Here is a 24,538-nt window from a genome sequence, read left to right on the forward strand (position 1 = left end):
GGAATATGATATGGATACATAAAATGCTAAGTGATATATGTCATAAGATTTACTTAGCAAGGAAAGACAAAGGAAGAAGAAGTATGTGCTGGGTTGTTCCTCTGTGTAGTTCTGTACACTCCCTGGTTTCTTTACTTGCTGGATTCCATGCAGAGGGTTCAAAACTCATTCTTATCCCTATGTTGGGACCTTTTTCATACTGTTTAATCTTGACCTGTCCAAGGATAATTCCATTGGAGAGTTCCATGCTATATATAGGTTATCTAGCCTGAAGTGCTAATGCTTAAGCAGCAAGATGCTACATGTCACTTTCTTCAACAGTGTTCATTCCAAATAAAGAGCTCATGAATGTGAGACCACATCCAAAATGTCTCTGTATTGTTTATCTACCATAATGATAAATCCATAGACATCATCTGATGTCAGTCATGAACAAATATATATGCTTTGAAGAATTTATGTTTGGAAGTAAAGAAGTATATTTTACAATGGAAAAATGCTCCAATTGCAACAACCTGGAATTACCATTATGAGGAACATACCTCATTTGTGGTCCTACAAAGCTCATTTTCCTCATAAGTTCCACATTGAAAGGATATGTCACACATTCAGTGTTAAGAATGTTTTAACTGATATCCATGGTAAATAGAAATGAATTATATCAATTCATTAAATTATCTTTTTTATAAGCAAAACCAGCACATTTTAACCTTCCTATAACCTTCCTAGCTGAAGTTGTTAATAAACCATTAGTATGCATTCCACTTTTTGCCCATTTGTTCCACATTATGAGAGCTAGTGTTCCTCATTTTGGAGAAGGAAGGTTGACAACTTAGCCAAGAAGCCTGAGTTCCTCAACTGCATCTGCCTTGGGCTACTGCTCCCTGTAACATAGTTGCAATTAATTTACTCTGCAGTCCTTTTCTCAGATTACCAGCACTGTGCAAGCCCTGATATGTGTCTGAGCAGCTACTGACCGTGTCACATTGTAGGATGCCTGATAGTGTTGCACAGGTGGAACATATGAACCTGTAATTATTGCTATCCTGCTCTGTTTAAACTGTTTGTTTTAAACCGACTGTCTTGTGTAAATTGGATGTTTCCTTGTTGTTGTTTTAGCAAATACCCAAAGAATTTAAGTATAACTCTTAGATTTTGCAGCTTGGATTTGTTAGTAATCCCAAAATTGAATACTGTAGTTGACATCTTTAAGTACTAATTCCTATGTTGTGGAATTTATCTCAGAAAATTAAAAAAGAATACCACATATCACTATATTTAAGGAAGCACTGTAATTCTCTCTAAAGAATGGAATGTTAGTTAAATCAATGTTAACTGTCACATTCTTAATTTTACAAGATGCCTTTAGTCCTTTTCTACTATTAGTTTACTTAAATTTTGTTGATTAATTTCTTCTTAACAACTTTATTGTGGTATTGGGGATACAGAAGTGTAATTGTTAAGATCCTCACCTCTAGTCATTGTCTGTGTGGAGTTTGTATGACCTCCCAGTGTATTTGGGGGTGGGGGTTCCAGCCAACTCCTGAAAACAAACGTGGTGCTTGATGTGGTGGAAATATTAGTAAAAAGGCTCCATTTCAAGGATAGCAGATACTGGATTTGAATCACCTCCCAGTTAATTTTGAGAGGGGCGTCAACAGAATGCAGCCAAAAATGAACACAGTCATATGAGCAGTACAGAATGCAGGTAGTGCCTTTCAGAGGAAGAATTATATGAGATTATCCACTTTATTTGTCAGGTGTGCTGCACAGTACCCTCTAGATATGGAAATACAGACTGCAGTTTGTGTGTGGTATCAGGGCAATCCACTTAGTGTAAAAATCAGCTGTAGGTGATATGGTTACCTTGACTAAATGTTGCCAAAATAGGTCATGGGCTTTTGCCAGTATTAAAGGGGTTATTCACCTGGCCTACTCCAAGAAATGCCAGGGAGTCATGCTAAAGGTCTACATGCCTTACTGGCCAGTGTGTGCCCACCATAAAGTTTAGCAGCCCTGGGTCAATACGCTACTGGCCAATGTCCAGTTATTCAGACTGGATTACCTGGGTTAGTGCTGTTTATCTGTATCCAGACATAAAACCAAGCAACCTAGCAACAGTGAATTAAGGATTGCTACATTGATTATAGGCCAACTGCTGAGTTGTTGTCTGGAAGTGAATGACATGATGATAAGGAGGCGACTGGTTATTCTGGATATCCATGAATATGGTGTAAGGGCATTGTAGCAAAGTCATTTGACCTGTGATCCAGAGTGTGCTACTCGGGGGGAGGTCAGACAAGAAATCAGAGTGTGAATCATGGAAAGAGGGAGTATTCTGAAGGCAGAAAGAGATGTTATAAGAAACTGTGGCAGACTCATGGCAGTCTTAACGTCCGTATTATAGTCCAGAATGATATGAATGCTTCCATTTCCACTCTTAGAACTAATAAATAATACCAAGCATTATAGTTACACACTTTCTAATCTTCAGAAAATGCATATTAATATAAATTGACATGCTCTGGAAAGGCTCCCCAAACTCTGCCACAGTTTGTTGTAAGGGAAAGGTTAGTTTGCTTTTTATTTCTTGCATTTTGTATTACTTTATTGCCTTTTTCTATTTTGTATACTGTGATCTGTTTTCTTTACACTGTGTTTTACTTGTATTCTGCTTTTAACTGCATATTAAAACTTGAAAAGAGACCACAGCTCTGTCTCTTGTGAGTTCTTAAACACCACTGTCTTTCTAGTTGCCTGCCCCTTATGTTAATTTGACCTTATATCTTATTTCCTCTCTGCTTTTACTGGCTGGTGTGAGTAAGCACAAAATTATCATTTTCAACTATTTAAATTCATTGGCCATCCTACTGTATTCCATAGTAATACAAAAGTGCTCACCCCCTTTCAATCTATCTTGCTCTTTCAAAAAAAGTGGCTCCTCACTAAAACTTAACTTTTTAGACAAGTTACCCACTTTCATATCTAACTGCTTAGTGCACACTGCAGTGTTTAGGATAAACCATTTTTTCATCTTACTGTTAAGCATCTATTGCAAAAACACCAGTTATTGAAGAGCCCACATTCTGCCTCTCAGTAGTCATCTTGGGATTAGTGCTTCTGTTTTCTCCTGGTGAGAGAAGGAGTGCAGTGACATTATTTCTTGGAAACTGCTGATCACCAGAAAGCCTAATAACTGCTTTATATGTGATAGCTTGGTATCTGTGCTTATATTCTGATCCCGGTGAAAGTAGGAGCAGAGTGCATTGATTCCTGATGCTTTCTGGTTGGAGAGTGAGTGTCTGTGCTTAACACAACTGATTGGTCTGGTTGCTATTCGAGGCATCTACCAGAAAAGGCAACAAGCCTACAGACCCTTGTATCATCTGGAACAAGACTGTAGGTCACCAAACAGGCTGTGGCCTGCTTTTCGTCTTAGGATTGGCCCTAACATTTTACTTTTGGTGAGAGAAGAAGCAAATGAGTATTGTATCCCAACAGAATGAAGCTGTGGTGAGACCAGCATTAGTAGTACCCAGGCAGTAGCCATTCATGTGACTCCCCTCTTTTCATCATTCTTGACAAGCTAATGCTTTGTTTTCAGTAAGTGCTGCTTGATTTCCTTCTAACTTCAGAATATCTGCCTAAATACTTCATCCTTAAATTTTCAGTCTACGTATTAGTTTTTCCTCAAGTGTTTGGCAGTGCTCTGTACAGACTCAGACACCTTGAGTGACATTTTTCCTGTAAGAGCACAATTGAAATTTCTCCAGTATCTAGTTGTACACAGGACAACTAGTTTGCAGTGACAAGTACTGTCCACATAGTTGCAAACCAGATACTCCTGACAGTGATTGATATTCTCACTCCAGCAGTCTAATCAATAAAAAAGAGTCCGTTGCCATGGATATGAACTTTCCTACTGTCTCCGTTACTGGCTTGATGGATATGGGCATCCTAACGCAATGTAGAAATTGTCTTATGTTTACTGATAACCAGTTAATTCTCAAACAAACTGATATGATATGTGAGAGATGTATTTTACACAACGTCATTGGAGGCAAAGATCTCACATAAAAGTACTCCTAATGTCAAGAAGGTAGTCATTAGTACACATGTTGCACCCATCACACACAATTCAAAGCAGACATATAGGCCCACATATACAAAGGCATTTACATGTAACCTTCCTAAACCACAAAGACCAACTAGACAAAGTACACATAAGAAATACCCTCAGCAGCCGCAAACGCACTCTTTCAAAACAACACCCACATCAACACATAGAGCTATATCTCATGAAGCCTCTACCTGTAAGCCCATATGGCAAGTCACCACACAGTCCAGCATTCTAGTCATTGGAGACTCCATTGTGAGACACACTGATGTCCCTCTCACAAGGCTGAGTAACGAGAAAGGTACGATCAGTTGCTTATCAGGGGCTAGGATCCACCACATTACGCATGCACTCAGGTCATTGGATAACAGTTACCAATATGACTCAGTCATAGTCTATGTGGGAGTAAATGACCTGAGATGTACCTCCCTAAACTATATGAAGAGAGACATCATAGAGCTTTTGGAATATGTCTTAGCCTGGTATGAGCCTAGCATTGAGCAACATTTTACCTTCTCCAAGGATGATGCCACAATACGAACAAAAGATGATTGACTTTAATAATTGGCTTAGTTTCTGGTGTCATTCTGAGTGCAATATTTGTCAGCATGGAAGGAGATGGTCAGCAGACCACCTCTCCCTTCTAGGCTTTTGAATATTAGCTAAAACATTGTCTTTCCCCATAGTGCCTTTTTTTAGGCAATGCCAAACTGAAAGTACTTCCAACATAGCAAATCAAAACCAAGAAAATATAAAGGTATTACTGCTTAATGCTAGGAGCCTAAACAAAAAGCCCACTCCCTGAAAGCTCTCTTTACCCTAGAGAATGTTGATGTCTGTGCAGTCTCAGAGACGTGGTTTAAAACCGTGGACAGCACACCAACAGTGCATGGTTATAATGCCTTCCACACTTTTAGACGAGCTACTTCATAGGCAGGGACTAAAGGTGGAGGTGTCTCTATTTACATCAAAAATAAATATATTTCAAGGCTGGTCAAACAGGACAATGCACTTGAGCTGCTCCATGTTCAAATCATGATAGGTAAAATCCAGTGCCACTTCCTTGCAAGCTATAGGTCCCCCTCTATTACCCAGGAAACCCATACCATGTATTTAATCTTATTAGCAACACTAACCATTCAACCCAATACCATATTCATGGGTGACTTTAATTACCCCACTATTAACTGGTAATCCTATATGACATCAAATGTACATGCACAGAGATTTATAGATTTTGTAAACACAAACTCCCTGGACCAGATAGTACATATACCAACCATGGGTGCAACCATACCGGATCTGGTCCTCACTAATATGGAAGAGTGCTGAACACTCCTACTGTAATGCCTTCCCTGGTAAGATCAGACCACAAAATGGTCTCCTTTGAAGTAAAAATAAAATCTGGACCCCCAGCTAAACCGGGAATATTCAGGAACTATACTAAGGCTAACCTCCTGCTATTAAGTGAGAACCTGGCAACATTTCAAGCCCCTATAAACCCTGAGAACACTTCAGCCTATGCAGAACTGCTCACAGAAACCTTGTACAGGCATGTTAATAGCTGCATAGTGTCAGCTGTACCCACCAGGAAGAAGTACAGAACTACATCAAAAAACAAGCCACCCTGGTGGAATCACAAAATCCATTTGGATGTATAACATGAGGAAGAAAATCATGGGATAAAAGCACTCTCATTAAATTAAACAAACAATTCAGAGGACAAAGTCTGAAATATCATCAAATACAACTCCCCCTACTATCACTAGAGAACAGGTCCTTAATGCTGTCTCTTTGACCGAAATTACAGACCCATATGTCTCACTAATCTTATATATAAATTCATGGAAAGAATTATCATAGAGATGATTAATAGAGATATAGTAAACCTCCAGACACTTGACTCAACCCAGTTTGGTTTCATAAAGGGCAGATCATGCCTACTCAACCTGGTGGACTTCTTTGAGAAAATCACCAAAGCAATGGATGAGGGCAAAATCATTCATACTGCCTACCTTGACTTGGCCAGGGCATTTGACACAATACCCCACTCGGGCATTGTTGACAAACTCAAGAGTTTAGGTAAAACCCATATGTCACCCAGTGGATAGCCAACTGGCTCACAGACAGGACCCAGGAAGTTAGAATTGGGGAGTCCACCTCTACAGAGAGATCACTTATAAGTGGAGTCCCTCAGGGATCAGTCCTTGGACCGCTCCTTTTTGGCATTTACTTCTCAGAAGTCAAGGTCAATGTCAGTGGTCTCTGGCTGACTAAATTTGCAGATGATTGCAAATTAGGAGTTGTCATTGAATCTCACACTGACACAAATGTTCTCCAGGAGGGGCTGACAACGACAAACAACTGGTGTCAGAATCATGGACTAAACCTAAATACCAAGAAATGCATAATAGGGATTTGGGATGTCAAGCATCCCTGGTAACTATCATATTGACAACACACCACTTAGAGTTGACCCAGCAAGCAGGGACTTAGGGACACACATAGATGGTAATATAGCCTTTGATCATCATGTGTCTACAATGATGAGGAAATCATTCTATGTTGTGCAACTTATAAACAAAGGTATGGCATCTAAGTCCAAGGAAGTCATTGTTCCACTGTATTCTGCAGTCATCAGACCTATCATTGAGTTCAATGCCCCCTTTGGTATGTACCTAACAAGGCATATCCATTAACTAGAATGTCCACAGAGGCTCCTCACTAAAAGAATACAATTCATAAGTAATATGTCCTATGCAGACCACCTCAAGGCCCTATCCCTGTATTCTGTCTCCTACAGGCTTTTGAGAGGAGATCTATGCCTGGCATACAGGGCATTGTCACACCACACTCTGATGGACCTCCTGCATATCCACAAAACAAACAGTACCAGAATTACCTGTTATAAAGACTTAAAACTTGCCTGTGAGATAAATAGGACCTGCTGGTGAGATAGGTTATGTATCCCAGAGACTACCCCATCTATGGAACAGGTTCCCCATCCATGTGAAGAAGAGTTCCTCCCTAATCCAGTTCAAGTGCAACTTGAACAACTGGATGGGAAAACAGAAATTCATCCATGATTTGGCAACTATGTCTCTGATGCAAACAGGTAACCTGTAAATGGTTCATCTCCCAGGCCCATGCTTACACTTATCAAGGGGATCAGAACTCGTCAAAGATTTGGGATGCATGGCTAGGCTTAAAAAGGCCCTTGTGGTCATTAGCCTAGTAAACACCTATGAACCTATGAACCTGTTAGCTTTCTAAGTCAATAGTGCTATTGTTTCAAAACTCTACTAGATTTTTTGGATCTTATTCAAATAACTATCTCTCACATATTTCAAGTTTCAGTGCATGAATGTTATTCAGAACAGACTGAATAACTCATTGAAAACCACTTTCCGTGAAACTCAAACAATATTTTTTGCTGGAGACAAGCCCCCCCCCCCACCATGTACAACTTATGAGAGGCAGCATCCCAAAATCCACACATACTTATTCATACTAATTTCGCATTCATACAACAGTGGAGCAAAGGGCAAACTCCACAGTACCTAAAGGTAGTTTTCACTGAGTTTACTTCACAGCATCAGGTTCTACTGAAAGAGTGCCCTAAAACCTAACTAGCCCCCATTCAGAGCAGCTTACCAAAGAAAAATGTGTCTGTGAATGTTGGTACACCTATTAGTCAAAGTACAGTGAAGAAACTACTATGCAGTAGACATTTATATGACAAACTGGGTTGGCACTTTGTTGTGCTGTCCCTGGGCTGTTTGCCACTGTGTATGTGGCAGTGATGTGGTGCTTCATTGTGCATTAGGCATCCTTGCGTACTTTTTCTGTGGTATTGGATACTCAGATCACATGCACTTTGAGAATGCAGTTCCTCAATTACACTTGCCTAGTCCTACTACTCCCCATATCACTTTCCTTTAATTTATTCCATAGTCCTTTTCTCAGATTCACAGCACTGCATAAGCCCAGATATGTATCTGAGCAGCTTCAGAACTCTTGATAGTTAGGGTTGCATAGGTGACACTTGTCTTTGAATCCCAGCCTTAGTATGAACTTATGAGCCTATAGTTACTGCTCTTCTACTTTATTTAAACCATTTGTTTTAAATTGACTGCATTGTGTACATTGGATGTTTCCTAACTGTAATACCCCTATCTGGAAATACACAAAAAAAATTAAGAATAACTCTTACATCTCATGACTTAGACGTGTCAGTAATCCCAAGAATGTGTAGATAATGGCTCTTAGTACTAATTCTCACATTATGAAGCTTGTTATTTAGAAAATATAAAAAAGTAACCCATATCAGTGTATTTAAGGAAGAATTGGAATTGTCTCTAAAGAATTGAATGTTATTTATAACAATGTTCACTATTATGTTCTTATTTTTGCAAGCTGCCTTTAGTTTATTTAAATGTTGTTGATTAATTTCTTCTGTATAACAATTTTACTAAGGTACTTGAGGACACAGAAGCATAATGGTGAAGGTTAGCACCTCACAGATGCAGGATTTCATTCTGAAGTTAAGCCACCATGTGTGTTGAGTTTGCGTGCCCACCTGATATCTGTGTGTGGATTCCTTCTACCTTCCAGAAAACAAACATGGTGTTTGCTATGATGGAGAAATGGGTAAAAAGGCCCTAACTCAAGGATGGAAGGTACTAGGTGACAATTCCACCCTCCCTACTTCCCTGTTGAGCTTAAGAGGTCTGTCAACAGAATGTTCCCCAAAACAAATGGAGTTGAGAAGAGCAGCACAGAATCCAGATGTTGCCTTTTATGGGAGGACTCATGTGGGATCAATCACTTTAGGTATCATATGTGGTGCACAGTATCTTCTAGCTTGGGAAACACAGACTGTAGGCTGTGTACTGCTTTAGGGCAAGCCACTCAATGGTGTAAAAATAGCTCTAGGTGATATGGACACCTTGACTACTGATGCCAAAAAATACCCATAGTTATTTGCCAATGCTAAATGGGTTGATGATCCGACCTCCACCAACCAATGTCAGGAACTCACGCTAATAGTAGGAGAGGCCTACATGCCCTATTGGCCTCTATGTGCCCTCTATAAAGCTTAGCAGCTCTGGGTCAGAATGCAACCAGCTGAATTCCAAGTATGCAGACAGGATTACCTGGGATAGGCTGTTCATTTAAAAGCCATGCATAAAACCAGTAAACCTACCAGAAATGAATTAAGGATTGCTACACTGATTGAAGGTCCAATGATGAGGTGTGGCTTGGAAGTGGATGACATGATGGTAAGGAGGAGAATGCCTATTCTGGAGATCCATGTGATGAGATATAAGCAAGTGTAGCAAGTTCTTCTAGCCTAGGATCCAAAATCTACTACTGAGGAGGACAACAGGCTAAAAATAAGACTGAGAATCAAGCTAAGAGAGATGGAGAAATGAGAGTCTTTTGAAAGCAGTAATGGAAGTTATGACATATTCATGGTAATCATATCATCTGTTTTATAGTCTAAAATAATATGATGGGAAAAATGTTTATCAGCTTCCCTTTACACTACTAGAACCAATAAATAATACCAAGCATTAGAGTTACATACTTACTAGTCTTCAGAAAGTGCTTATTAATGCAAATTGAAAGGTTCCGTTAGCTAAGTCACTAGTGCTATTATTTCAAAATGTATCTTGGATTTTTTGGGGTCTTATTCAAATGTATTTACTTATTTATTTTCAGTTTGTTTACTGGGTATGTGGGGTAGTTTATTGACCCTTTTCAGTCAAGACCCAGGTACTGTGATATAATATTTATAGTATGATACAACAAGAATAAGTTATATGTTAAGCTGAAAGTGAAAGAGTGTTGAAAAAATATATACTGCCTTCTGTTGGTTTCTTGCTGTTACTTGCATTTACATGCATGCATACCAAAGAATATTTAACTATTTATTGTGATCAGCTAGTCTTATTACTGTATTGTACTAAGTATAATAAATACAAGGAGACAACCACTTCAGCTGATATGCTCTACTGTTACATTCTCCTTTCAGATCTACAAGCATGCAACACAGATGCTGTCAGCTCTCTATGGCAAATTCCCAAAGCTTGCTTATACACACTCATATTTATACCAAAAAATCTGATATTTTTCTCAAAGTCTGATGTATAACAGTTCTTTCTTTGTGTGATGATTGGGGAGAGATGGGTGAAGGCTGCCAGCCTAGTCAACTAGAATTTGATATAGAATTCTGGCATTTGTAAATCAATGTAAACTACAGGCATGTTTCTTGAGTGTAAAGAATACTGTGAAATGTGGAACTGCAAAATATGTGACAACATTGCACTCTACTGGCCCAGTGAAGCATGTTGTACCCTTTCATGTTAGAATTCGGCTCCAGGGTGGCTGGATGAAGATTTCATGCCCATTGTTTTAAGGCTAAAGTTTATGACTAGAATTTAGATGTGGAAGGTGTTTTATTGCTCTAGGTTCGGCTAGCATATACTTGTGAAATGTCTTGTATTGTTGTAAGTTTCTGAGGAGGTGTTAGATTGCTAATTAATGCAGTTTGTGGCCTGAGAACACAGACCAGGTGTTAAGATGATGCAATATGAATGCTGGGAAAACCCAAGTGTCAAAAATGATGTAATTTTGGGAGGGCCTTAGAGACATGTTTGTTAGTAATGTTTAAATACTATTTCTCACAAGAGACTAAAAAGCATTTTGATCTGGATATCCAAATTATCAGCACTCTGTCTTGTTCTCACAAGTAAGTCTTAGCACTGTGATTTCTTGTAGGAATAGTTAAAGCTAGTAAAGATTAATTAGGTATTTTTCTTTGAAATCGGACCTGTCCTACTGTATTATTTTAAGTTTCTGTGTGATCTCTGAACTCTTAGATATCTCTGTGGTGTAGTAGTTTTGTCTTGTGTTTTAATTATTTATTATTAAATATTTTTAAAACCTTCTACCTGTGGCTTATTTAAGTAGAGGTAAGCTCTAGAGCACATTGCATATGTATAGAGGTTATTGTAATAGGCCGCTCTAAAGCAAGCCTTGACTGTTAGTCATACTACCATTGGATATTAATATTGCACAGTAATAATTGGACACCCTTTTAAGGGCCTTTTAGTAACTGATGTTTTTAACTGGGTGGTGGCAGTAACTACTACCGTGTAGTCTGGGTAAAGGGGCACAGTTGGAGAATCTGTGTCAGCCTTTCCCAGGAGTGTCTGTGAAGTTATATAAATACTTATCTCAAAGTGTGTATGTGTTGTGTCAGCTACTTGGCAGGGGCACGAAGCACTGGTTGGACAGAGAGGGTACTGGAGGTTTTAGCTTGCCCAGTTAGGCTGAGACCTGGACACCATAGCTGTGCTAGTGGGGAGTCTTATTGGGGACCTGGTGAGCAAGGGAGCAACCAGCCCCAGACTGACTGTGATCTCTGTGTGCACTTAAGGGAAATTGTACTTTACTGTGTGTATTAGTTATCCTTTCCTCTTCTATGAGATGACCTCCCTGGTTTTAGTGGTGATGATTGAGGCTCCTTGATTGTTGGGCCAGGACACGGTCATCACAAGTGTTTGGCAGTGGTGGGATCTACTTCACATACTAATTGGCTTGTAGTGGTGTGGGTAGAACGAATTCCTGTAGCTTATGTACAGTGATCTCTAAAAGTGTTTTGTACTCTAAAACAGCCACGCAGTGTATACTCAGAGTTCAGATCACAATTGTTTTATTTCTTTTGTTAGCTTGGTGTTAGTCAGGGTGAGTAGGCAGCATGTCAGCAGAAGAGTATGGAAAGCTGACAACGAGCCAGCTGGTGGAGATGTGCCAGACTGGGGGACTGGTGCCTGGAAACCTGACTAAAGCAGACCTGATTGCAGCCTTGGCTACAGCTGCATCAGAAAACAGCAGCCTGGAGGACAATCAGACTGACAGTGAAGATACAAAATCCTCGGAGAATGGACAGCTCAACCTTTCTGCAGTGGACTTAAAAATCCAGCTGGAGCTAAAGAGACTTGAGTTGGAGGGCAGGCATATGGAACTAGAAGCAGATGAGAAGATGAGGAAGGAAAATGAATGGCAGAGGAGGTATGAGAGTGAAATGCTGACTCTTCGCCAGAGTCATGGAAGTAATGGGGAAGGGAGTAACCAGACCCCAGAAGCACAAAATGTCAGCAAATTTCTTCCACAGTTTAAAGAGGGGGATAATTTTGATAGCTTCATTCATATGTTTGAGTGGGTATGTAAACAGTATGAAGTTGACCAAGGGCTCTGGGTACGGTTCCTGACCCCCTTACTCCATGGTAAAGCTGTAACTTCTTTAGCAAAAATGCATAACACTGACTGTTTTGATTATCCTGCTGTAAAAAGACATTTATTAGAATGTTTTAAGCTAACACCTGAAATGTATAGGAAAAAGTTTCATGAGCATAGACACAAGGCAGATGAAAATGTATGTAAATTTGTTGTTGAACTGAGCACTTATTTTCATAGCTGGGAGAGTGGATGTCAGGTCACCACTTTTGAAGGGCTGGCAGACCTTTTGGTAAGGGAACAAGCCCTTAGCACTTTGCCTGAGGACATGAGGATCTGGTTAGCCGATAGACAGTGTGTTACTTCAGAGGAGTTGGGGAAGAAGGGAGACCTATACCTAGCAAGCAGGGCAGCCCTGCACAGGAAAGGAACCCCCAGTACTGCCCATGGGACTAAAGGAACCCATGGTGGGCAGCACAGACTGCCCCAACAGAATCCACCAGTAGTAGGGGAAGCCACTAGTCCAGGTACACATCCATGACCTAGGATGAAATGTTTTGAATGCAACCAGTGGGGCCATGGGGCATACAGATGTCCTTGGAGGCAAGGTGGGGAACCAAAGGTGAGGGAGCCAGTAAGTGGGAAAGACAAAATGCCAACAGTTGTCATGAGACAACAGGGGTATGGAACTACCATCCTTCAGATGTCCTGAGAGGGAAGGATTTGGATGAGGCAGTACTATGTACTTATGCAGTTACATGCAGTGAGGCTAGGAGGCAAGCATATGAGTCTGGTAGCCTGGGGGAGACCCAGACAGACTGCATACTTGCAGCGAGGACTGCTGAGGTGGTTACTTCAGGGAGTGAGCTATGCTGTAGCAGTGAGACTGAATGTGAGCCACAGCTGCTTGTGGATACTGATGTTCCCTTGGACAGGGTAACTGCAAAGGTAGAGGTGAGTAGTAGTACCCAGGCTGACAGTGAGGCATCACTGTCAGAGGATGCCAGACTTCCTGTGGAAGGGGAGCTGGGAAGGGTTACCAGGAAAGACTTGAGACAGGCTCAGCACTCAGACCCTACATTGCAAGGCCTGTGGCAGGTAGCTAGGGAGGCACATGATTCTCAAGGGAGGGGGGAATATGTATACTGGAACAAAGGGTTACTGTACAGAGAGTGGACCCCTGAGGGAGGGCTAGAAGGTGAGAGAGTAAAGCAGTTGGTAGTGCCTAGAGCTTACTGTCTGGCACTTCTAGCCGTAGCCCATGATATTCCCTTTGCAGGTCATGTGGGCATAAAATGTACAAAGAGGCGTATTATGCAAAACTTCTATTGGCCTGGAATTTCCAGAGATGTAACAGGGTACTGCAGGACCTGTGAGCAGTGCCAAAAGGTGAGAGCTCCTTTGATGCCTTTGCCTGTGATTGAGGAGCCATTTCAGAGGGTAGCTAACGATATTGTGGGTCCTCTGAGTACCCCAAGTTCCACAGGGAAAAAATATATCCTAGTGATGGTAGATTATGCTACACAATACCCTAAGGCAGTGGCTTTGTCCTCCATTGAGGCAGAGAAGGTGGCAAATGCTTTGCTAGAGATTTTCAGCAGGGTAGGTTTCCCAAAGGAAATATTGTCTGACAGAGGTGCGAATTTTATGTCAGACCTGCTGGCTTGTCTGTGAAGTCCTGTGGGGTGAAGCACATGAAGACCACCCCTACCATCCTCAGACTAATGGTCTTGTTGAGAGGTTAAACTCGACAATCAACTCCATGCTACGGGCATTTGCAGATCAGTTTAAGAGGGAGTGGGACAAATATTTGCCCCATCTGTTGTTTGCTTACAAAGAGATTCCTCAGGAATCCATAGGTTTTTTACCCTTTGAGTTGCTGTATGGACATAGGGTGAGGGGACCTCTAGATTTAATTCGAGATGAGTGGGAAGGTGAGTGTGAGTCTCACAAGGAGTCTGTTGTGGCATACGTCCTAACCCTCAGGACAAGACTCAGGGAACTCATGGGCTTGGCCCAGGAGAACCTGGCAGAAGCCCAACAACAGAAAAAGGTGTGGTATGACAGGAATGCTTGAGCTAGAGAGTATACTGTAGGGCAGCAGGTGATGGTTCTCATTCCTGTCAGACACAACAAGTTGCAGGGAGCTTGGGAGGGACACTACAAGGTGGTAAGAAAGGTATGTGATGTTAACTACATGGTGGAAGTGCTAGGCAGATGGCAAGGGCACAAATTGTGCCATGTTAACATGATGAAACCTTACCATGATAGGGAGGCCCTTGTGCTGAGCATTTGCAGTGGACTACAGGAGGAGTCTGAGGGAGATCTGGGGACTGATCTCCTCAGTGAGGCTCAGGCTGACACCTCGGTGAAAAGGGTAGCAATATCCCAGCAGCTATCTCCTACACAGGTTCGAGATATCCGAGCAGTGTTGCAGGAGTTTGGGGGCATGTTCACTGGGAAACCAGGGAGCACCCACCTGGTGCAGCACCAGGTGGATACAGGACCCCAAAGGCCTATCAGGCAGACCCCTTATAGGGTGCCTGAGAGAGTCAAACAGACTCTGAGGGAGGAGGTACAGGAGATGTTGGAACTAGGGGTGATTCAAGAGTCCAACAGTCCCTGGGCCTCACCATTGGTGTTGGTGCCAAAGAAGGATGGCAGCACCAGGTTTTGTGTGGACTACAGGAAATTAAATAGTCACACAGAAGCAGATGATTACATCATGCCTAGGATAGATGTGGTCCTAGAGCAGCTGGGTGGGGCTAAGTATCTTACAACTATTGATCTTACCAAGGGTTACTGGCAGGTGCCCTTGACTGCCAGTGCTAGAGAGAAGTCAGCTTTTGTGACTTCTTTTGTCTTGTATGAGTTCACAAAGATGCCCTTTGGGATGAAGAATGCCCCAGCAACTTTCCAGAGGCTGGTAGATCATATCTTAGCAGAAGCAGGAGGGTTTGCCCCTGCTTACATGGATAATATTGCTATCTACAGCCATTCCTGGCACCACCTTCAGCACGTCAGGGAGGTGCTAGGCAGACTACAGAGGGCAGGGTTGACCATTAAGCCGAGCAAATGTCAGGTGGGTATGGCAGAGGTCTCCTACCTAGGACATAGAGTGGGGAGTGGTACGATAAGGCCAGAACCTGCCAAAGTGGAAGCTATTTAGGCATGGCCTGCACCTGTTACCATAAAGCAGGTGAGGGCATTCTTAGTGACAGCAGGGTACTACAGAAAGTTAGTTCCCAATTATAGTACCATAGCTGCTCCCCCTGACAGACCTGACAAGAAAGAACAGGCCAGATAAGGTTGTGTGGACCCCAGCATGTGAGCACGCTTTTCAGAAGCTTAAGGAAGCTTTGGGAGTACTCCCTGTATTAGCCAGTCCAGACTACAGCAAAGACTTTGTTGTGCAGGTGGATGCTTCAAACTATGGGGTGGGGGCTGTACTTAGCCAGATTTCTTCAGTGGGAAAAGAGCACCCAGTGGTTTATCTCAGTCATAGGCTCCAAGCCAGGGAGGAATGCTATGCAGCTGTAGAAGAGGAATGTCTAGCCATAGTGTGGGCACTACAAAAAGTTCGGCCTTATCTGTATGGAAGAAAATTCACTGTGATGACAGATCACAACCCTCTAACATGGTTAAACAGAGCCAGTCAGCAAAATGCCAAGTTGCTAAGATGGAGTCTGGGGTTGCAAGCATATGATATGTCAGTGCAGCACTACAGTGGGAGCAGCAATGCCAATGCAGATGGGCTCTCAAGACAGGGAATGGGGTGAGGTACACCCAGATAGCACTGACACTCTCAAGCAATGTTTCTCAGGGGGCACTTGAAAAACTTACTTAAGTTCCCCGGGGGGGGGAAGAGATGTGATGATTGGGGGGAGATGGGTGAAAGCTGCCAGCCTAGTTAAATAGAATTTGATATATAATTCTGGCATTTGTAAATAAATGTAAAATACAGGCATGTTTCTTGAGTGTAAAGAATACTGTGAAATGTGGAACTGCAAAATGTGTGACTACATTGCACTCTACTGGCCCAGTGAAGCATGTTGCACCCTTTCATGTCAGAATTCAGTTCCTGGGTAGCTGGATGAAGATTTCATGCCCATTGTTTTAAGGCTAAAGTTTATGACTAGAATTTAGATGTGGAAGATGCTTTATTGCTATGGTTTCTGCTAGCATATACATGTAAAATGTCTTGTATTGTTGTAAGTTTCTGAGGGGTGTTAGATTGCTAAATAATGCAGTATGTGGCTTGAGAACTCAGACCAGGTGTTAAGATGATGCAATATGAATACTAGGAAAACCTAAGTGTTAAAAATTATGTCATTTTGGGAGGGCCTTAGAGACATGTTTGTTAGTAATGTTTAAATAATATTTCTCACAAGAGACTAAAAAGCATTTTGATCTGGATATCCAACTTTTCAGCACTCTGTCTTGTGCTCACATGTAAGTCTTAGCACTGTGATTTCTTGTAGGAATAGTCAAAGCTAGTAAAGATTAATTAGGTATTTTTCTTTGAAATCAGACCTGTCCTACTGTATTATTTTAAGTTTCTGTGTGATCTCTGAACTTTTAGATATCTCTGTGGTGTAGTAGTTTTGTCTTGTGTTTTAATTATTTATTATTAAATATTTTTAAAACTTTCTACCTGTGGCTGATTTATGTAGAGATAAGCTCTAGAGTACATTGCATATTTATAGAGGTTATTGTAATAGGCCACTCTAAATTAAGCCTTGACTGTTAGTCATACTACCATTGGATATTAATATTGCACAGTAATAATTGGACACCCTATTAAGGGCCTTTTAGTAGCTGATGTTATTAACTGGGTGGTGGCAGTAATTACTACCATGTAGTCTGGGTAAAGGGGCACAGTTGGAGATTCTGTGTCAGCCTTTCCCAGGAGTATCTGTGAAGTTATATAAATACTTATGTCAAAGTGTGTGTGTGTGTGTGTGTGTGTGTGTGTGTGTGTGTGTGTGTGTGTGTGTGTGTGTGTGTGTGTGTGTGTGTGTGTGTGTTGTGTCAGCTACTTGGCAGGGGCATGAAGCACTTGATGGACAGAGATGGTACTAGAGGTTTTAGCTTGCCCAATTAGGCTGAGACCTGGACCCTATGGCTATGCCAGTGGGGAGTCTTATTGGGGACCTGGTGAGCAAGGCAGCAACCAACCCCAGACTGACATTCATCTCTGTGTGCACTTAAGGGAAATTGTACTTTACTGTGTGTATTAGTTATCCTTTCCTCTTCTATGAGTCGACCTCCCTGGTGTTAGTGGTGAGGATTGAGGCTCCTTAATGGCTGGGCCAGGGCATGGTCGTCACACTTTGTATAACAGTTTTCGTTTGTTTTTCTAATTTATGATTTGTCCTTGATTCTTTCAAGTTTAGTGGTCCAAGGAAACTCAGTTATCTAAAATGTGGTGTTCCAGCACTATCAGAACCTTGATGTTCTAACTTTATCTTGCTTGATGTTACATCTCTTTACTTCGTTGATGTCCTTCCAGCTGCCATCTGCAGTTATTTTTACAGACTTTGTTTCTCTATAACATACTCCTTTACACGGATACCAATATCCAATTAAGCTATATATGCTTGCCAGCACACTTACTATTTTTCTGCATTTTATACTATTTCTAAATTAACCCATAATATTTCATATCATTTTTCCTGCTTTTTATTCAAGCTAATAATCATGCTAGCAACTGTTTGAAAAGACAGTGTATACTAAATAGAACAGAGTACTAATATGCTTTCAAATGTGCACTGACAAAATGCTAAGAAAATACTGCAAATGTGCTATGAAACTATATACATATGAATTAATATATACAGTTATTAATATATACAGTTTTACAAGGATGTAAGTTTTTGAATTCAGTGTTCTGTTTCTTAACCTGTATCATGAAAGCATGAGCATTTGGCTTACTTATTGAGGAAGTATTTCCTTCTTTGCCTTACATGAACTTTATTGAGAGCAGGACAAATAACTTATTAAGGCCTCTTTTAGTGAAATTCGAACTATTTTTTTTTTTTTTTTGCAGGAGACAAGCCCTCTGAGAACAACTCATGAGAGGGAACAGCAAAAACTCCCCACATACTTATGTATACCAATCCCACATTCACACAACAGAGAGCAAACTCTGCTAAAGTTGAAGATAGCTGTCAGTGAATTTAGTTCACAGCATTAGTGCTTACTGAAAGAGTGTCTTGTCAAGCTGAAAATCCAAAAAAGGAGGAATAGCCCATTCAGAGGAACTTACCGAAGAGAAATGTGTCTGTGAATGTTGGTACATCTATTAGTCAAATTGCAGTGAAGGAAATATAATAGGTCTGTGCTGCTATGCAGTGGACTTTTCATAATCTGGGCAGATTTAACTTAAATTGCAGCAGCATTTATACTTTATTGTTGTGCCAACTGTGGGTGTAATCCCACCCTTACTAAATGTACAGGTGTGTAAAATCTCCTGCGCAGGATAGCCTGACACCTGGTCAGTATACAAAAGCCTAATGATCCTGTATGCACCATTCATCACACTTATGGTTCCCGCACAGAATGTAGGGCATAAAAGGGATTTGCGGATGCAACTACCCATAACTGAATTGCCCCAGAAGAAAACAGTCTCCATAGGACAAAGGAGTCCATGCACATTCAGAAGGAAAAAATGCAGAAGAAAAAAGGGAAATCCTCAGCCAGAAGGGAATCTAAAACAAAAAAATAGAAAAAACAAGAGGGGTGGGAGAGAGGGAGCAAATACTGCAACAGTGAAAAGAAGGACATCTACTGTTGTGGCAAGATTTTATACAATTGTGCTATGTCCTTCTACATCACTTTTGCAGTATTCTACACCAGAACGGGAAGTGGAAAGCAGAGAACAGTCCTCAACAAACAACCCTCAACAAACCCATATAAAATGGTTTCAGCAAAACCTGCTCTGGCCCTAGAAACCATATCCAACTTATAATGCTTAGTAAAGGTATGCACTGAAGACCAAGTAGCAGCTTCAACAATGGAACTGGTGTTCAACCCCTTGAAGAAGACACCAGAAGAAGCAACAGCCTTAATGTAATGAGCTCTAGAAGAAATAGACAGAGATTTGCCATAAAAAGTATCACAAAAGGGAATGTCCTTAGATATCTAGGAGGAAATGGTTTGTTTAGAAACAGATAAAACCCAATGTCCTGGGATAAAAGGAAACAAAAAAGCTGATTGGACTTACGAATGGCCTTATTTTTATTCAAAAATACCTGAGCTGTCTGTGCTAACCCAAGATAAGCAGGATCTTCTCACTAGAATATTAAAGTGAAGGGAAATGGAAGGGAGTTGCATACTGACTGATTTAAGGACAACTCATTTACTACCTTCAGCATAAAAGAAGGATTAGTATGAAGGCACACACTGTCAAGCTGAAAAAAAAAAAAAAGAAGGAATGGCCAAAAGTGCCTGGAGCTCAGAAACCCATTGAACAGAAGTAAGAGCAAGCAACAAAAAGGTCTTCCAGGTATAATGTCACAAAGAAGCAGAATCTGCAGGCTCAAAAGGAGCCTGATTCAATTTTTTCAAAATAAAATTAAGTTCCCAAGGAGAGGAATAGGTTTCCTTGGAGGCTTAATATGCAGGACACCTTTAAGAAACTGTTTGACCTCAAAATAAGAAGCCAAAGGAGGCTTCAAGGACAGGCAAGCAGAAATGGCTGACAAATGGGCCTTCACAGAAGAGCAGACCAGTCCAGACTGCAGCAACTGACACAAATAGAGGACCAGAGGGCCACCAACTGAAAAAGGGTCCTGGTTACAAGCATGGCACCAGAAAGAAAATCTTTTCCATTTGGACATACAAGATTTTATGGTTGAGGGTTTCCTTGCTTCCTGAAAAACTCAGAGCATGTCCTCAGAAAAGAGGTGCCTGAAATGGATCAAAACCATATCACCGACAGTGTCAGTTCAAGAGTGGACAAGTGAGAATGGATGACAGACCACTTGTCCTGTATGAGGAGATCCAATCAGTGAGGTTACTTGTGGTGATTGCCCCTGGCCAGATGCATTAAGAGGAGGAACCAGTGCTGTTCTGAGCAAAAGGGACTCACTAGCAAGACTTTTGGGGAGTCCAGCTGAATCTTCTGCAGGACTCTTAGAAGTAGATGAAGAGAAGGGAAAGTATAAAGAAACATCCCCTTTCAAGGAAAAGAAAGGGTGTACATCTTCCACACCAGATGGCATGGCACTCTGGAAGAGAAGAGAGGAAGCTGTCTGTTCAGAGGGGATCCAAAAAAATCTACCCGAGGAATAATCCACTAATAGATAAGGTCCAGAAACATGTCACTGTGAACCATCCATTTGTAGGCCTGTGTTTAGGACCTGCTCAGACAGTCTGCCACTAGATTGTGCTCTGAAGGAATATATACTGCCTAAAGAGTTAATTGATAACTGAGAGCCACCTCCCAAGCATGAAGAGCCATCCTACAGAGGAGGTAAGATTTTGTGCCTCCCTGCTTTTTGACATACCACATTACTGTAGTGTTGTCTGTGTACACCTTGAAGGGGCCTGGAGAGAACATGGGGTGAAAAGCTTGATGGGCCAGAACAGAGTTCTCATCTCTTTGATGTTGATATGGTCCAACTTTTGATGGAAGGGGGGCAGAGATCCTGAACTGACCCAAAGAAGCCCCTCACCCCATGTCTGAGGCATCAGTAAACAGTTCTTGAGAAGGGACTGGAGGCTGAAATGGCCGGCCTTGGTTGAGAGCAAACTATTTAGTCTACCATTCCAATTAGACAGGGAAGGAGAGGTACAGTGAAATCCAGAGGGTAACAATGCTTGAGGTACCACTGAAGCTTCTGCATATGCAGTCTGGCGAGAGGGAGCATTGGAATAATTGATGCCAAGTATCCCAGGGTCCTAAGAAACTCCCTGGCTGGCATGGCAGTCAGCGGAAAAAGAGACTGAAAGAAGGCTGTCAATGACAAAATATTTGGAGGTGGAAGGGAGGCCTACATTGGCACTGTCTGAATCCTGCATTTCAGATGCACATGATCTTGAGAGGAGTTAGGACAGACTTTTGAAAGATGTTAGTGATCCCCAGACTTTGAAGAATAAAGATGGTGAACTCCATATCTTGTAACAGACAACTGGGTGAAGGTGCCTGAAGCAACAGGTCATCTAGATGAGGAAAACTTGAATGCCTCAGAGCCTGCAGAATGCAGTCACAGGAGCTAGGCATTTTGTGAATACCCTTGAGGCAGTAGAGAGGCCAAAGGGCAAAGCAGAAAACTGAAAATGAAAGGAAGACCTAGAGAAACATTAAATGTTCCCGAAAAGAGGGCAAGTAGGGATTTGAAGGTAAGCATCTTTCAGATCCAAAGACACCAGAAAACTCTGGGGTAGGAAAAAAGGAAACAGGGTTTGAAGAGTAAGTATCTGAAAAGAAGGTACCTTGATAAAGGTGTTGAGCAGGGAGAGATCCAAACTAGGTCTCAAGTGCTCTCCTTTCGAGGAATCAGGAACATCCTGGAATAAAAACCCTTTCCTTCTTGGGAAGTGGGGAGAGATAGAATGGTTTCTTGGTTCATCAGGGACTCTAGAACCACAAGAAAATGAGGAATTAGCTTTAAATCAGGTTGAGGAATCCCTGAAAAAAGAAGGAGAGACTCCATACCATGAAGTAACCCTGATAGAAGACAGAAAGAACCCAAAAGTCTGAAGTGATGAGATGCCAAATTGTAAGAAAAGGGGAAAGTTGAAAGGACAAAGGAACCTGGTATGGGGGGGGTCAATTTGTCAAACAGAAGGAGGCTTCTGGGTCACAGAAATCTGAGAAGCCTTAGAAGAGGGATCCCCCTACCACACTTCCTGCCCTTGAAGGCCTGGTGGGGTTGCCTGCAACCAAAAGCAGATCTAGAAGGATAATTCCTCTGGAACTTAGGGATAGGACAGACAAAAATATTTTTGAGGTCCTGCATGACTTTGCCTTTCTCTTGAAGAAACTTACAGGTCAGCAGCAACAGTTCCAGAAAATGTTTATTATCCAAATGAGCTCCCAACAACATGGCCTTAATACCCTCAGGCAGAAACTGGAATTTGTTTCCCTAAGCCATTTAGAAGAGGTAGACGTCCAAGTGCAGGTACTGAAACCCCTTGAGGAGGCTTTAGGGCCATCAAGGCAGAAAACAAACCCTGAGTAAATGGGGGTGGGAACTTCCTACGTGTGATTCTTTCTACTGTCACCAGTTATCAGGGATGTTCCTGATTTTTGCCTCTAATTTTCCTTTCTCCACTATCAGATTTTAGTTTTTGTGACAAAACACTACTACAACCACTAAGCAGGACCAGAATTACAGTTTGTATACAATTAAATCTTCAGGAAGTGCATACTAGTATACCAGCGCTATTATTTTAAAATGTATCCTAGATTTCCTGCCTTTTGTCACTTATTATTGTTTGCTTTGTTCCTCTTTTTTGAGGAGAAATGTTGAGAATATTAGAAATCACTTTTCTGAAGGAAGAAAATTGTAAAAAAAAAAAGCATATAAAAGAACGTGGTGCACAGTGGTTACTTAAACACTAAAGCACAAAATGATCTGCACTGTGTAACACCATCTGCTGGTGGCTGTGATCAAAATTCAAGGCAGCTGATCAACAGCTGAAAAGACATACTAAGCAATAAAATGTGCTCATTTAGTGCATCAGTACATGATAATCAGCTATTTATCTGATATAGAACAAAGTCTGACATTTGAGTAAAATACCTATTTTTCTATCCAAGTATGCACATTAACTTATAAAGAAATTGACATTTGTAGTCTAGGAAGTAGCACTGTTTGTAATGAAAGTCAGACACTCATTTATCTAGTTTCATGTGTCAGCACCACCTTACCACCATGAAGATGGTCTCTGCTCAGTGGCTTGCCTCATTTAAATAACAAATTATAGTTGCTGTTTCGTCATTAGAATCCTTGCGCATCAAGCACTGTAGTATCTGAGAATGTGCCAATATTTATATACTGAGCTATCTTAAACATTGTCATTTTCATTAATTTATGTGATTTGTTTTAATAGTCTTTGCACTACCTCCCACTGCTGACCTAAAATGTTTCTGATTTACTGTACCACATGGGCTTAGAAAGGTCAGCAACATAAAACCACAGATAGAGAGCTGGCTTTATAGCCTGCTCTGCAAACCTGTATTCCACTTCTCCATAAGCTCACACAAGGCCTTCAGTTCTTGCACATTTATGCTTTCATACACCTGAGATGTACGAAGGAAGAATCACTTCCCATTAATTATCTTCCTGTATGCAGTGGTCCCAGGCTTCCTTAGTAGCTAGCATGGCATTAATATGTCCCAGAGTTATCATCATCATTAATCCACTTTATTTGATTTTTTTTTTTTTTGTTATTTTGGGGTTGGAGTGACTTATCAACTGCTGCTACCTCTCTTGATAAAGTTCCACTCTCTTACCTTTTTTAACAGTCATGCCCGATTGTCACAGAACTTCTCTCATGCAATTCATCCATCTCTTTGTTGAACATCCTCGTTTCTTCTTCATTTTCCCTGTTTCTCACAAATCTTCTTTACCAGATTGCCTTTTTCTTTCCTGCACGTGTACCTGAACCACTGTAATCTGTTCTCTTTTATGCTCTCTGCAATTGGAGCTACTTTAGCTTTTGCTCTGATTTTCCATTTTCTTGTCTGTCCCACAACATTCAGCCTACCAACTGTCTCAGGCGCTTAATCTTCACCGCCTCTATTTCCTCAAGTGCTCTGCCTTCACTGCTCAGATTTCAGTACCATTCAGCAGTACTAGCCTCCCCACGGTTTTATATACTTAACTTTTTAGCTTCTTTGTCATTCTTTTCTCACACCTTACCCCAAACACTCTGTGCCAGCTGGCTGCATCATCTATTTTTCTAGTTTTGACCTTCTGCTTCATACTCACCTCTCCCATATGTATGAAGCTCTTAACCTGTTCTGCTGTTTTCCTTTTTATCACAATTATCTAGTTCTTCTGATTTTCCTCATTTGATGCCATGACAACAGTCTTGTCTGTACTCAGTTTCATCTCCCGTTTCCTTAGTTTTGCATTCCATTCCATTCCCTTATCATATACTGAAGTTCTTATTCAGGGTCTGCTTGTAGTGCCACATATGTCTGCATACAACAGCTTTGTGGAT

This window comes from Protopterus annectens, chromosome 9.part0 (assembly GCF_019279795.1).
Source record: "Protopterus annectens isolate FY-2018-M chromosome 9.part0, PAN1.0, whole genome shotgun sequence".
Classification (NCBI taxonomy): Eukaryota; Metazoa; Chordata; order Ceratodontiformes; family Protopteridae; genus Protopterus; species Protopterus annectens.